Below are 14,278 nucleotides of genomic sequence, written 5' to 3' on the forward strand. Positions count from 1 at the left end.
TGGGTAAGCTGTTACAACCTAGATAATGCACAAAAAAATTCCAGTTCTCTCTTGCTAACAATCATTCTATCATAATTGATTTCTGAGTCTGATTACCATGAGTACATCCCCTGTGACCCAACTAGCTTAGACTTTACTGACAAATCCAAAACCGAACTGATAAAACCCATGCCCACACTCTCACCATGTTACTGCCACCTCATAACTACCGGAGCTGGTACACCTACCTTCTGGGGCGCCTCTCTTCAAAACACAGAACTACCTTTAAGGAGTGACATCAACACCACAAAGTACCCCTTTAAGAACCACAAATAAATGGGAACAAATTCCTTTTGAAAAAGATACTATGTAACTCTTAGTCAAATTAAGAGTTAAAACTGTATTTGCTGGATCAAAAATAAGACTTAATATGTAAGAGAAAGATACCTCAAATAAAGCACTGTTTGATTACCAGAACTGGTCCAAATGTAGAGCTAGCTGACCATAATTAAAATTCTTCCTCACTGAAGATTTAACTTATAGCTCGCTCTATTTCACTTGTAGCTTGCTCTAAATCAAAGTGATTTCATGAGACAGAACTTGAAGTGGTTGAAATGAGAAAGGTTAAGACAAACCTGAAGGAGAAGTGAGGACGCGGGAAGCAGAGCCGGTGAGGAGCCAGCAGAAATCCTGAGTGCCTTCACTAAGGCATCACCAGACACAGCCCCATCACCCTCAGCAGCTCCCTTCCTCCACGCCAAAGAAAGAGAGGTCTGCCCAGGCAGCTCTGAAGCAGGGAACGCGATGGCTTTCCCCTGTAAACGAGCACAACCGTCTCCTCAGCTGGAGCATCTTCTAGGAGCACTCGAGTCACTTAACAGAATCCCGAGATTTTATATCAGCATGTTCCACATCCAGCTCAAACAGTCCTAACGTATTTCTTGCTTTCTTTTTTTTTTTTTAATTTTTATTTCACATAAAATTCTCATCCTTGGATTTAATGCTGAATTTTTTTTCAGCTTACTTCTTTCAGTAAAAAAAAAAAAATATATATATATATATATATATATATATATATATATATATATATGAGTTTAAACCCTTGTAAGTATGTACATAAGAGCCTGTGAGAACAGCTGTGCATGGGAGTAAGAAAGAGAGTAATTCTTAGAGAAAGGCCCTCACATGCAGCAAAACGCTGCTGGCAATATTTTGAGATATGTGAAACGAGTGAGAAATCCTTTTATATGTCTTAAACTGGAAGCAATCCATTAGTTGACAAATACATGAAAACCTAAATGGAATAAAATTCTTTTTTACTGAAGCTCCAGTTTTAGTTTGATAAACTATGCCTAGAATTTCAGTTGCATATTACACTAGTTATAAAGCTACATATTCATCTTAATATTCTTATTTATGTGTAATTACATAATATCTAATAATGCCATGAGCATATATAATTACTTAAAAGACTACTCAGTGATATAATCTAAGCCACAGTCTGAAATCCACATTTCATAAACTGCCCCACAGTATCAGAAGACTAAAATTAGTCTCACTAGGGAACTATTAAAATACCCAAATAGATGTATAATTTCTACAGTTTCACAGTAAGGAAAAAAAATTTCCACTTTTGACCTAAGAAGCCTTATTTCATCCAAATCAACCTATGGATGATAAATTCACCTAAGGCCACAAATAACCACTATAAAAGAAGCTTTCAGAAACAAAGTTTTCATATCCTGTTCAAATACTAAGAGTAAGGGGAAGTTCTGTGGGTTTTATTAATAGTTTTTGAGTGTCTAATTACAGAAACAGTGTGGGGAAAAATTACTGCACTACTTAGGTGGCAACTAATTTTTATGAAGAAAAAATAGTCTATACACATTTTAATTAGCTGCAAGACTGGTGTTCTGTCTCTCTTAAAGTACAAATGAGTAAAAAAAAAACTTTCTGGGCTTCCCTGGTGACTCAATAGTAAAGAATCCGCCTGCCCATGCAGGGTTCAATCCCTGGTCTAGAAGATCCCACATACTGCAGAGCAACTAGGCCCCTGCACCCCATCTCCTGAAGTCTGCGCGCCCTAGAGTCGCGGGCTCCTCCGCCACCGACGAAAAGACCAGCGCAGAGCAGCCCAGGCTCCAGGCAACGAGGGAGAAGCCCCTGCAGAAACCAAGACTCAGGACAGCCAAAAATAAACCACTTTTTTTTTAATTTCCTGAATTAAAACTCTCTCAATGTTATCTTCAAGGGACTCCTGCGTCCCCAGCACAGAGGGTATAGGTTCAATCCCTGGTTAGAGAACTAAGATCCCACAAGCGGCAGGGCAGAGACAAAAGAGAAATACAGGAAGTGAATGTTATCTTCTAAATCAGCGCTTACTTTTAAGATGAATTCTTAAATACCTAATTGGATCCAATTATCTAATCTAGAGTGAAGATAAACTGGAATCCCAGGGTTATAAACACAGAGCTACTCTTCCATGATAGTTTCAAAGATATTAAGATTTTTACTTTGCACTCAAATACTCAGTTTCTAAACATAAAATAGTAAAATTGAACTTTCCTCAAAGAAGTGTTAGATTAAAAGTCTGAATACTGTTCTTTCTTCAACTCAAAAATTATCTAAAAGGGAATTAGCTATGTATCCTATACGGTAAATTACAGTCCTGGAAATTAGCAACATATGAAAATAAACTCACATGTTCCATAGAAATGAGATGATTTGGTGATAAATATTATCGATAACATAGAAACAACTATAGTCACTCCGTGAATCCGGATTACCGTCCAGATAAGACGGTATAAAACTGTATAAAACTCGCAGTATAAGACTGCAGAAGCAAGTGTTCCTTTGAGCTTTCACAACAGGAAAACGCTTAATTCGGTCCTGTTTCTTGCCACTTGCCTTCCCAGTCGGGTTTCTAAACTTTTCTAAAATGTAAAATTAAATTATTTATATTACCTTTAACTCACCTGCAAGGATATTTATGCAGGAAATAATAGTGGAACACCCAAGATTTGAGGAAAAGGTGCTATGGTGTGGCGGTGAGCACCTTTCTATAATGGGGTATGACATTATATGCAAACCCTCCATCACTGGCATCAGCCCACAGACAAAACTCTCCAGAGCCAAAGGGCATCCAAACTGAGTCAACACAAATTTTTAGATTCCCAAGGTCCAGAACGAATTCTCACCTATTCAGAAGCATACTTTTTTAAGAATCGAAGATTTAAAAAAAAAAAAAAAAACAAAACAACAACCAAGAAGAATTTAAAATCTTTCTGAAGGGCGAGATGGCAAGATACTCTTAAGGTAAACCCTACCATTTCCTTCTGCACTTTTAAATAAAAAAATATTTGCGTACACGCTCAAGAATACACAATGCAAAACGGTGAATCTGGGCAACATGCAAATGGGTCTAACAGCCACCGAGCCAGGACGGGGTCCTTGCAGAGCGGCCTTAATTTCCTTAAGAGAAGATGGATTGGACATTTCTGGTCGGTCGTGGGGGGGCGGGGGGCGAAGCCACAAGAAGCTCCGCTTCATCTTCATTAGAAATAGTAAAGGGCAAGAGGATGAAAACCCAGAGAGCGAGGAGATACGGCGGGAGTAGACGGAAGGGGGGCGCTGGGGGTGGAACCCGGCTTCGAACCGAGCCAGCGGGGCTGCGGAGGACCGAGACCAGGAAAACGGGCTCGGACCGCGGACTGCGGGCTTCACAAAGCGGGGACAACACACGGCCCGCCGCAGGGCGGACGCCGCACGGCCCCCGGCCGCGGGTGGAGGAGGGACCCGCAGGGACTCCGCGGGCGGCGATGATGGGGGGCAGATCCGCAGGGACCCCGCGTGCGGCCGGGCCGGCACTTCCCCGTGACACTCGTCCTGCACTTTCCCGGAGACTTGGTTCCGGGAGCGCTGGACAGGGAAGGGGCGGCGGGCGGCGAAAGACTGGGACGCGAGGTCCGAAGGGGGAGGGGGCGCCGGGGGGAGGGGAGGGAGGGGGAGGGGCGCGGGGCTTCGGGCACCTGAGCGAGGCCGTCCGCGCGGTCGCGGGATCGAGCCCCAGCCCGGGGACAGAACGCTGAGGGGACGCGGGGGGCAGGGGCGCTGACGAGGCCCCGGGGGTCGGCGTCCCCGCGGGCCGTCCGGTCTCCGAACCTGCACCCCCGCCCCGCACAGCGGACCGCCCGGCCACGCCTGTGCCCGCCGGACTCACCCCCGGCGCCGCCGCCGCGCCCGGCCGTTCCAGCTCCGGCTGCCCAGCCTGCTGCCCGCGGCTGGCGCTGTCGCCGCCCCTGAGTCCTGGAAAGTGGAGCCGCCGCCGCCGCCGTGCGCCGCCGCCGCCGTGCGCCGCCGCCGCCGTGCGCCGCCGCCGCCGTGCGCCGCCGCCGCCGTGCGCCGCCGCCGCCGTGCGCCGCCGCCGCCGTGCGCCGCCGCCGCCGTGCGCCGCCGCCGCCCGGCCGTCCGCGCGCGCGCCCGGGAGAGAGCGCGAGCCCCGCGCCGCCCCGCCCCCTCCCCGCGCCGCCCCGCCCCCTCCCCGCCGCGCACGCCCGCGGGGCGCCGAGGGAAAGTGAAGTGACAGCCGAGCCCCGCGAGCGGACGGCGGCGGGGGCGGGCGAGGGGCGCCCCCCGGGACGGAGCGCCGGGGCCCGCGAGACGCGGGAGGGAGGCTGCCGGCCGGTCGGGAGGGCCGCGGGCACCTTGACGGGCGCGCGCGTTAAAGGGACGCGCTGCCGGGTGCGGCTCGCCCTGAGGCAAGGCAGGAGCGGCGCTTCACCGCCTGCCTCTGCCGCCCTGGCGACGCCCCGGCTCGGAGCTCTCTCCCGGCGGCTGCGGCGCGAACCCGGGGGCACTCACCCCGGACGCGCGATGCCCACGCGCGCCCGGGGGTGGAAAACTTCCCGCCGGCCGGCGAAGCGGCCCGGGCTGAGGCGGGCTCCTCGGCCGGCTCTGCGGCGCGGCGGGCCCTCCGCCCCTGGGGCCGGGGCTGGGGGGTCCATGCGGGTGGGGGCAGGCGGAAGCTTTGGGAACAGGAGCGGGGCTGTGGGTGACCCCACGACACGGGGTGTGTGTGCGTGTGTGTTTGTGTGTTACTCAGTCGTGTCCGACTCTGCGACCCCACAGGCTGTAGCCCCCCAGGCCCCTCTGTCCGTGGGATTCTCCAGGCAACAATACTGGACTGCGTTGCCATTTCTTCCTCGAGGGGATCGTCCCCACCCGGGGATCGAACTCAGGCCCCCTGCACTGCAGGCAGATTCTTTACCATCTGAGCCACACGGAAGTCATTGGGTCCCCTGAGTAACCATTGAATGAAGTTGCTCAGTCGTGTCCGACTCTTTGCGACCCCATGGACTGTAGCCTACCAGTCTCCTTCATCCATGGGATTTTCCAGGCAAGAGTACTGGAGTGGGCTGCCACTTCCTTCTCCAGGGGATCTTCCTGACCCAGGGGAGTAACCATTAGAAAAGCACAAACCTCTGTCTGCTGTGCAAACTCTGCTTCCACACTATTCCCCCACCTCCACCTTCGCCGCAGGCCCTCTTCCGGGCTGACGGCTGTTGGCTGCCCCTAAACATCTCCTGAATAGAGACCCTGAAGCTGTCTGTGGACAGTGTCCTGCCCAGCAGACCTGAAGACAGCCCCGCGGGGTGACTCGAAGGACAGGAGAAAGTCGAGGTTCCCTGTACATAGGTCTGGAACGGAACACCCTTTTATCAAATGTCATCTTTAAGAACTGACAGGTACTTTGTAATATCCTGAAGATTGCTTCTAGTCTCCATGAATCACTACAGAGCAAAACGTGGGTGTGCTCTTGTATACCAACTCTATGTATCACTCAAGGACATCAACAAACCTGATTACCCTTAAACTCTAAAATGTATATTGGGGGATTAGAAATCACCATATCCTGGGCTTATCATCAATTATGTAGCCATCTATCTCTCACATGCTGCAGTATACTAATAGGAAAAGATGAAATAAAATGCATTGTATTTTTTAATATTTAGAATATGACCTAGATAAGGCATTTCATAGATGGTCTGAAATGTGGTACATAACTTATTTTACCTCATGAAATCCTTGGGTATTAATGCTCTCATTTTATTGACTGTGTTTCAGTATGTTTTGCAGTTGTCTAGTGAGGATACACGACAGAATCCCCACTTCCTAGGTCTCTCTGTTTTCTCCAAATAAGCTAGTCTTTCCTATACTCGAAGGTGTATTTCCTGTTGGTTTCTGTTTGTTCACAATGAATATTTTGTAATAAAGTATTCTTCTATTACAGAAAGTTACTCAAGCCTTTTTCAGTCCTGGTCATTGGCAGCTGAGGGCCAGGCATGCAGCAGTGACCACCTCTAACTTCAAGCAAGGAAGAGGCTTCGTTGCTTAAATGCTGAAACTGTAGTTACTACAGGACTTCATTTATCTGTAGTTTGTTTTTTTAATTGGGGTATAGTTGCTTTACAATGTTCTATTGGTTTCTGCTGTAGGAGGAAGTGAATCAGCTGTATGTATACACACCTCCCACTTGAGTATCCCTCCCACGCCCCACCCCTGTCCCATCCCTCTTGGCCATCACAGAGCACCAAGCTGAGCTCCTGTGCTAAGCAGCAGCTTCCCACCAGCTATGTGTTTACACACGCTGGTGTATAAGTATGTGTATCTGTGTCAGTCACTCAGTCGTGTCCAGTTCTTTGCAACCCCATGGGCTATAGCCCGCCAGACTCCTCTGTCCTTGGAATTCTCCAGGCAAGAACACTGGAGTGGGTAGCCGTTCCCTTCTCCAGGGGACCGCTGGGAGGTGATACCTCATTGTAGTTTTTTTTTTTTTTTTTTTTTTTTTTTTTCTCATTGTAGTTTTGATCCACATTTCGCTAATAATTATTGATGTAGAGCATCTTTTCATGTGCCTCTTAGCCATCTGCATGTCTTCTCTGGAGAAATGTCTGTAGATGTTTTAGCTGCTTTCTACTATTCGCTGAGTTTAAGGAGGGCATCGTAATACAAATCAGAGTTACCCTTTTCATTGATTTCAAGGCATATTTATTGAGCACCAGGCACTATCTAGGTGATCAGGACGTGACGTTGAACAAAAGAGAAAAATATACCTGTCCTCTCAGAGCCTTTCTATCCTTTACACACAGCATTCAATTCCTTGGCAGATTCTGGTGAGATCTGCCTTCAAAAATATACCTGGAAGTATTCACTTCTTGCCATCTCCCTCCCCACAGCTGATTCCCTGGTCCAAGCCACCAGCATCTCTCAATAACGGCCTCTGACTTGATCTTTCCACTCGCCCACCCACTTCCCCACACACCCCAGCCCCCACGGCCGACCCAACAGTCCTAGTGATCCTTTACCGTATAGGTGAGGTTATTTCTCTCCTCTTCTCAAAACCTCCAGTGGCTTCTTATCCTAAACCAGTCAACGGATGGCGACAGTGGCTGAAGCCACCCCAGGATCTCCCTGCCACCCCAGCCAGAACCCCTCCGACCTCATGAAGTGTGGCTTCCTCCTCTCTTTTCTCCTTCTGGCCACTCTGGCCTCCTTGCTCATATGGACCACACCAAACATTACCCGACCTCAAGACATCTGACTTAGAGTTTGCTCTGTCATATTCTTTCCTCCTCCAACATCTATTATCTTCCTTCTCTGCTTTATTTTTCTTTTTAAAAAAAAGTTTTAAATTTTGTATTGGAGCATAGCCAATTAACCACCAATGTTCTGATACTTTGAGGTGAACAGCAAAGGGACTCAACCATATATATAGATGTATCCTTTGCTCCCCCAAACTCCCCCCATCCAGGCTGCCACACAACAGTGAGCAGGCTTCCCTGTGCCTCACAGTAGGTTCTTGTTGGTTATCCATTTTAAATATGGCTGCTTTATTTTTTAGATCATCATAATAAATCTGAAATAATATATGAAATAATATATTTTTTGCTTATTTCTTTTAGTCCTCCCCTCCTCCTCTGCTCCTCTGTCCCTCTCCCCTCCTCATATAAGCACTTTGGGAAGAAGGATTTCATTGGCTGGGGGTCATTGCTATATATATTCAATAATACTGGTTGAGAGAATGAAACTGACCTCTTTCGGTTGCTGGTGTAATAGGCATTACTCTAATCTCTTCATTAATAACGTTAACATGCAACATGTTCTTAACCGGTACCAGGCAAAATTCCAGCACTTTATACATATACTAGCTCACAAACAGCCCGTAAGGGTGGTGTCATTCACTCACCCCCCTGTGCAGATGAGAACACCGAAGGGTAGGGAGTGAAGTCACTCGGCCAATCACACAGCAGAGCTGGGATTTGCAATCAGCACTTTGGCTCCAGAGTTAATGAGTGTCAGGACACTTCAGCATGAGTCCAGTGTTAAAAACACAGATTTGTGCATGCATCCCTTTTTTTAAAGATAAGAGAGAAGGACCTACTGAAGGATGCTCTGAAGAAATATGTAAGAATTCAAAGAATTGGCTTGTTTTCCCTTCTGACAAGTACCAAAACCGAGTTATTCACCTGTAAGGAAGGTTCAGTTGGAAGAGCTAAATAGAGTTCTTCCTCTGCCTGTTCAAAGTGAATGGCAGACATCCTCTTTCTCCACCATCCATAGCTCTTCCAAGAAAACTCACAGCACCCTATATCTTAACCCACAAGTTAGAGAGTATCAGTTGAGACAGATGTGTACATAAATATCTTTATAAAGAGCATATACAAATTTTTCTTAGTTGATCTCTCAAAATTTGTAATTACTATTGGATGAGTAATAAAAATTGTTTTGCAAATGCTATCAGCAAGTTTCTGAGTATTTTTCCCCCCTGAGACATAGACTAGATTTTCTGCAGTGAAATTCTGTGCAGGTTGACCAATCACTTTGAAATTGCTAAATTATATGAGGACTTCTTTTAGTCCCACTACTTAGTAGTATAAACATCACACTGAAATTTTTTTAATTCACTTAAAAAGATGGGGTAGAGGGATAAATTGGGAGGTTGTGATTAATATATACACACTACTATATATTAAAATAGATAACCAGCAAGGACATACTGTATAGCACAGGGAACTCTACTCAATTCTCTGTAATAAACTATTTGGGAAAAGAATCTGAAATAAGAGTGGACATTTGTATATATATGTGTATATATATATAACAGATTCACTTTGTTGTACACCTGAAACTAATACATTGTAAATCAATTTACACTCCAATATAAAATATAAATAAATAAACAGAAAAGAATTCTAATTACACCATCCACACCGCATAGTTCTCCTTTCCCCTACCATGAAGCATGTGTTCCCGTTATCTTTTTCTTCCTCTCTTCTCACACCTCATAGAATCACAGAGGATAGAGGAAGATAGGGGAAAGGGAAGAAGACAAGGCCCCAGCTTGAGTCTCATTTGCCCAGCCTAGGATTCAGAATGTCTGGTGTGTGCCTGCTGGTAAAGCAAGCCCTTGGGGAAGACATTACTACGAAGGACCAAGGAGCAACCTAAGAAGACCTGACCATAAGGAAAAAGGGTTTGGAGACTTAGAATGCTGCTCAAGGATGATGAGAACATCCCTCTGGGAAAAGGCAGTTTTAAGCCAGACCAAAATCTGTTGCTCTCTGATTATCCCAACTCAGTCTCTGGAAACTATTAGTGAAGTCCAAGAGGAAGAAAACAGGAACAGCTATTTGCCCATAAACTCTGTTCAACACTATGGGACCCTGGCTTGACAACCATTGCACAGTGGAACGCAAGAGAGGGAGGTGTTGCCATGTTGAGGGAGTTGTCAGAGCAGTGGATGTGGGACCAGCGGGACGATGGCTTGGCACAGTGGGCAGCTGTGGCCCAGGGAGGCCTCCATGGAGCTGGCAGGGGTAAACCATCAATTACCACCAGGATTTCATAGGCTTTGAGGCGTCAGGAAGTGTCCCACTGACAGGATTCAGAAGTAGAAAGAATGGGTTCTGTTACGAGTACATGTGGGAACATACCCGATAATGCCCTGAGAGGATGGGATGGGGCTTCTGAAGCAGCTCAAAGCTCGTGGCAATAGTGATGCTGAAAACCCAGCCTCTCTGCACCAACACCGACCCGAATCTCAGAGACAAAGTTTTGGGTGAAGTAGAAAAGAATGGCTCTATTGCTTTGCCGGGCAAAGGAGGACACACTGGGCTACTGCCTTGAAAAACCGTGTGTCCTCACCTGGGAGGATTTGGTGAGGAGTTTTACAGCAGTGGTTTAAGGGCTCAAGGGTGGGGTTACCGATAAGGATCTGGGTGTGTGTAGGGCCTGCATTCCGTGACCTCCTGTTACACTTTTCTGGTTCCTTTAATCTGGCCTCAGGTGGTCTCTTCCATTTGTTGGGGGTTTTAGTTCTGTAAAGAGCTCAAGTTCAGTTCAGCTTAGTTGATTAGTCATGTCTAACTCTGCAACCCCATGGACCGCAGCGCGCCAGGCCTCCCTGTCCATCACCACCTCTGGAGCTTGTTCAAACTCATGTCCATCGAGTTGGTGATGCCATCCAACCACCTCATCCTCTGTCGTTCCCTTCTCCTCCTGCCCTCAATCTTTCCCAGCATCAGGGTCTTTTCCAATGAGTCAGTTATTCACATCAAGTGACCCAAGTCTTGGAGTTTCAGTAGCTTTGACTATGTGGATCTTTGTTGGCAATGTGTCTGCTTTTTAACATGCAGTCTAGGTTGGTCATAGCTTTTCTTCCAAAGAGCCCAAAGATACTGTTGTGCGTATCCCTTGAGGGGAACCAGGGCCCTGCCCCAAGGCTGCACTATTGTTTCTTGACTGTGCCTCCCTGGTCTCCACATCACCTTCTTTCCCTGATTAGCTTTAGTTGGAACCTGCTCTTTGGAACTCAGGGAAGGCCATGGAGTCTACTCCTTACAAACAAGGAACAGAGGACACAGCAAGGCTCCCGAGCCCAGGAGCCCCCAGGGTCCAGCTCAGTCTCAGTGGTGGAGAGGATTTTGCAGGATGTCCCATCCAACTCCTACCTCACTTAGAATTCTTTCAAAATAATTTACTTGAATGTCTCTAGAGATGGGACTTCCTACCTCCCCCATAGCCAACTTCATCTTTGGACAGTTTTCACTCTCTTCACCCCTAAATTGCTCCCCAATTCTTTTCTCTTGTGCTTTTGGGACTATAGAGCTATGCTACCAGCTCTCCTGCAAGAAAGCTCTTTCATTATTTAAAAGTGGCTAACATGCCGCCATAAAATTAGAAGATGCTTGCTCCTTGGAAGAAGAGCTATAACAAACATAGACAGTATTAAAAAGCAGAGGTATCACCTTGCTGACAAAGGTCCCTATAGTCAAACCTATGGTTTTTCCAGTAATCAATATGAATATGAGAGTTAGACCATAAAGAAGGCTGAGGGTCTAATTGATGCTTTTGAACTGTGGTGCTGAAGAATACTCTTGAGAGTCCCTTAGACTGCAAGGAGATCAAACCAGTCCATCTTAAAGGAAATCAACCCTGAATATTCATTGGAAGGACTAATGCTGAAGCTGAAGTTCCGTTACTTTGACCACCTGATGTGAAGAGCCGACTCACTGGAAAAGACCCTGATGCTAAGAAAGATAAAGGGCAGGCGGAGAAGGGGGCGACAGAGGATGCGATGGTTGGATGGCATCCCCAGCTCAGTGGACATGGGTTTGAGCAAGCTCCAGGAGACAGTGAAGGTCAGGGAAGCCTGGCGTGCTGCAGTTCACGCGGTCGCGAAGAGTCAGACACGACATAGGGACTGAACAACAACATGCCCATGGGCTCCCCAGGTGATGCAGCGGGAAAGACTCTACCTGCCAATGCAGGAGCTGCAAGAGACGTGGGTTCAGTTCCTGGGTCAGGAAGTTCCCCTGGAGAAGGAAATGGCAACCCATCCAGCATTCTTGCCTGGGAAACCTCATGGACAGAGGAGCCTGGTGGGCTACAGTCCATGGGGTCGGAAAGAGTAGAACATGACTGCACGCCTGAGCACACGACGTGCCCGCTGAGTTGTCTCCTCCCCTCCCCGGAAACATTCCTGTTCTCTCCAGTTCTTCATCTTGTGACACAGGTTTATGTTCCGCCACCATTTAAGTCCCTCTCCTCCCAACACACCCTGACTTGTCTATGTTCCTATTGCAACATATTGTCAGGAACTGAACCCAGTATCCCAGGAGGGGCTGCTTAGCTGAGAGCAGAAGGAAGGTACATGTCATCTGCTATTTGTAACCCAGGAATCCAAACTCCTACACTCCTACACTTCCAAACTCCTACACTCAGTATAAATTCTTCTGATGCTTGAGGATGTTGCTTTTTCAACTAAACGCTAGATTAGGGTCAAAAGAATTTAAAACTTTTTTTTTTTAATTCTGGACACCCACAGCCCAGGAAACAATTCAGTACATTCTAAATCTTTTTCTCTCCAATTAGCATGCACCCACCATAGGGTTATAGAAAATAAGATTCTTGGCATTAAAGAACAGTGATACATTTTACCTCTTTCAGAGATTCTTGGTTGGTTATCTTAGAAATGCAAGGAGGAAAAGCAATGGGACTGATGTCCTTTTATCCCAAGAATGTGGGGATGTAGCCTCCTTAGAAGATTTCAGATAGGATTGTAATTTTTTGAAATTATGTTAATATCATGTTTTCACTTTAGTAGTAGAAACTATAAATTGATTTCTTTTGAAATTGTCACACTGGGCTTCATCTCCAGAGCACACACAATAGCAGATCATTATTATTTTCTTTTCAACAAGAATTTGCTTTTACCAGCAAGAAAATTTGTTGGATAAATACACTTACATCCAGAACATCTTCTGGCAGAGCCATGAATAATTAATCCAAGCGTGGCTGACTGCAAAGACAACTGTATTACACTAACACTATTAACACTTTGTTGATGAAACTTTCCCCCTCCACATCACAAATTCAACGTGCCAAACATTTCCCATACTTTTCTGTTTCCATTTCTAATAGCTGAGTTGTATATATAAACATGCCTTTATTTGTGTCATGTTTTGAAACACCAGGATGATTCTCACTTCTTTACCTTTGCATGTTATTCCTGAAACGTACTGCTGTGAAATAAACCACTCTGAAAGTTGGTAAGCAACAAAAATCATTTCTTTTGCTCATGAATCTGAAATTTGGCCAGGGTTGGGGGATTGGCTTATCTCTGCTCCATGCAATTTGACTGAAGACTGGACCACTTGTTTTCCTGATGCCTCATTCACGTGGCTAGCAAGTCGGTGTTGGTTGTTGGCTCTGAGCTCAACAAGACTCATAGGTGGGCCCTCGGTTTGGCGCCGCTGAGAGTCTCCGTGGCCTTCTTAGCTTCCTCACAGCATCGTGGCTTGGTTCTGAAAGCAAGCAGCCAAAGAAAACCAGACAAAAACTAAATGCTGGTTTTTAATCTAACCTCAAGTCACTAAGTGTCATTTCTCCATATTGTATTCATGGAAGTCATTCATAAATCCACCCACGTTCAAGGGGAAGGGAATTAAATGTCACATCGTGATAGGAGAGTGGAAACTTCTAGAAGGTTTTATGAGGCTAGAGATATTGCTGCAGCCTTCTTTGGAAAATGCAGTCTACCACAGATGCATCAGCCCCTTCGTTGTGAATCCCCTTTCCCGCTGTGTTCTCTGCGGAGCCCAGTGCACCCCTCAAGGTTTGCCCAGATGTCACTCACCTCTGCTGTGTCATCGACACACACGTGCCGACAGCTCCTCGTCGTCCAATGCCCCGCAGTTCTTTATTTGTATCTAACGTGCGCGGGGGACTCTGAGCCCCTCAGGAACTAGCAGCGCAAACAGCGGTCCTTGGCCCCCTGTCGGCCCTCACCAGCTGCCCGGCGGCCGGTGAAGGCGCCATGGGCCTGGGCGGCCTGCCGCTCGCCGAGCCGTGTCTCCTGTTCGGGCCGCAGTGGGTTCTGACCGTGGGCCCTCGGCGGGCCGGTGACCTGGGCCCCTGTGTACGGCTCCGGCGCCCCCAGTGTGGTCCGCGGCCCCGGCGCAGCCGTCACCGGGATGCTGGCAGGGAGGCCGCGCCACGCGCCTGCCCCGCGACCCCTAAATCCACATTCTAACAGGATCCCCGGTGCCATGTCTGCGTGTTAGAATCTGGGGGGCTGTCTCAGAGGACTCCTCTGGCTCCTTCTGAGGGCCTGGGAGCCCATGTCGCTGCCTCCAGGGAGCAGAGCCGTTTCCTCCTGAAATGGCTCAGACGGAGCTTCTCCTCTGTAGCTGTTTATTCTCTGTGCTGCTAAAAGGGGATTTTGTTTTTAGTGGCTGAA

At 47.5% G+C, this 14,278-nt stretch overlaps 1 protein-coding gene across 1 annotated transcript in view; it reads right to left on the minus strand.

Annotated features, from left to right (window-relative positions):
• LOC122683117 (poly(A)-specific ribonuclease PARN-like) overlaps positions 1–4,329 on the minus strand; it is a 128,388-nt gene extending 124,059 nt beyond the window's left edge. Inside the window, exon 1 of the mRNA XM_043886728.1 lies at positions 4,199–4,329. The gene's annotated coding sequence lies outside the window, so the exon portion shown is untranslated. The remainder of the gene's footprint in view (positions 1–4,198) is intronic.
• Between the last annotated feature and the right edge of the window lie 9,949 nt (positions 4,330–14,278).

Source organism: Cervus elaphus, chromosome 1 (genome assembly GCF_910594005.1).
Source record: "Cervus elaphus chromosome 1, mCerEla1.1, whole genome shotgun sequence".
Lineage (NCBI taxonomy): Eukaryota > Metazoa > Chordata > Mammalia > Artiodactyla > Cervidae > Cervus > Cervus elaphus.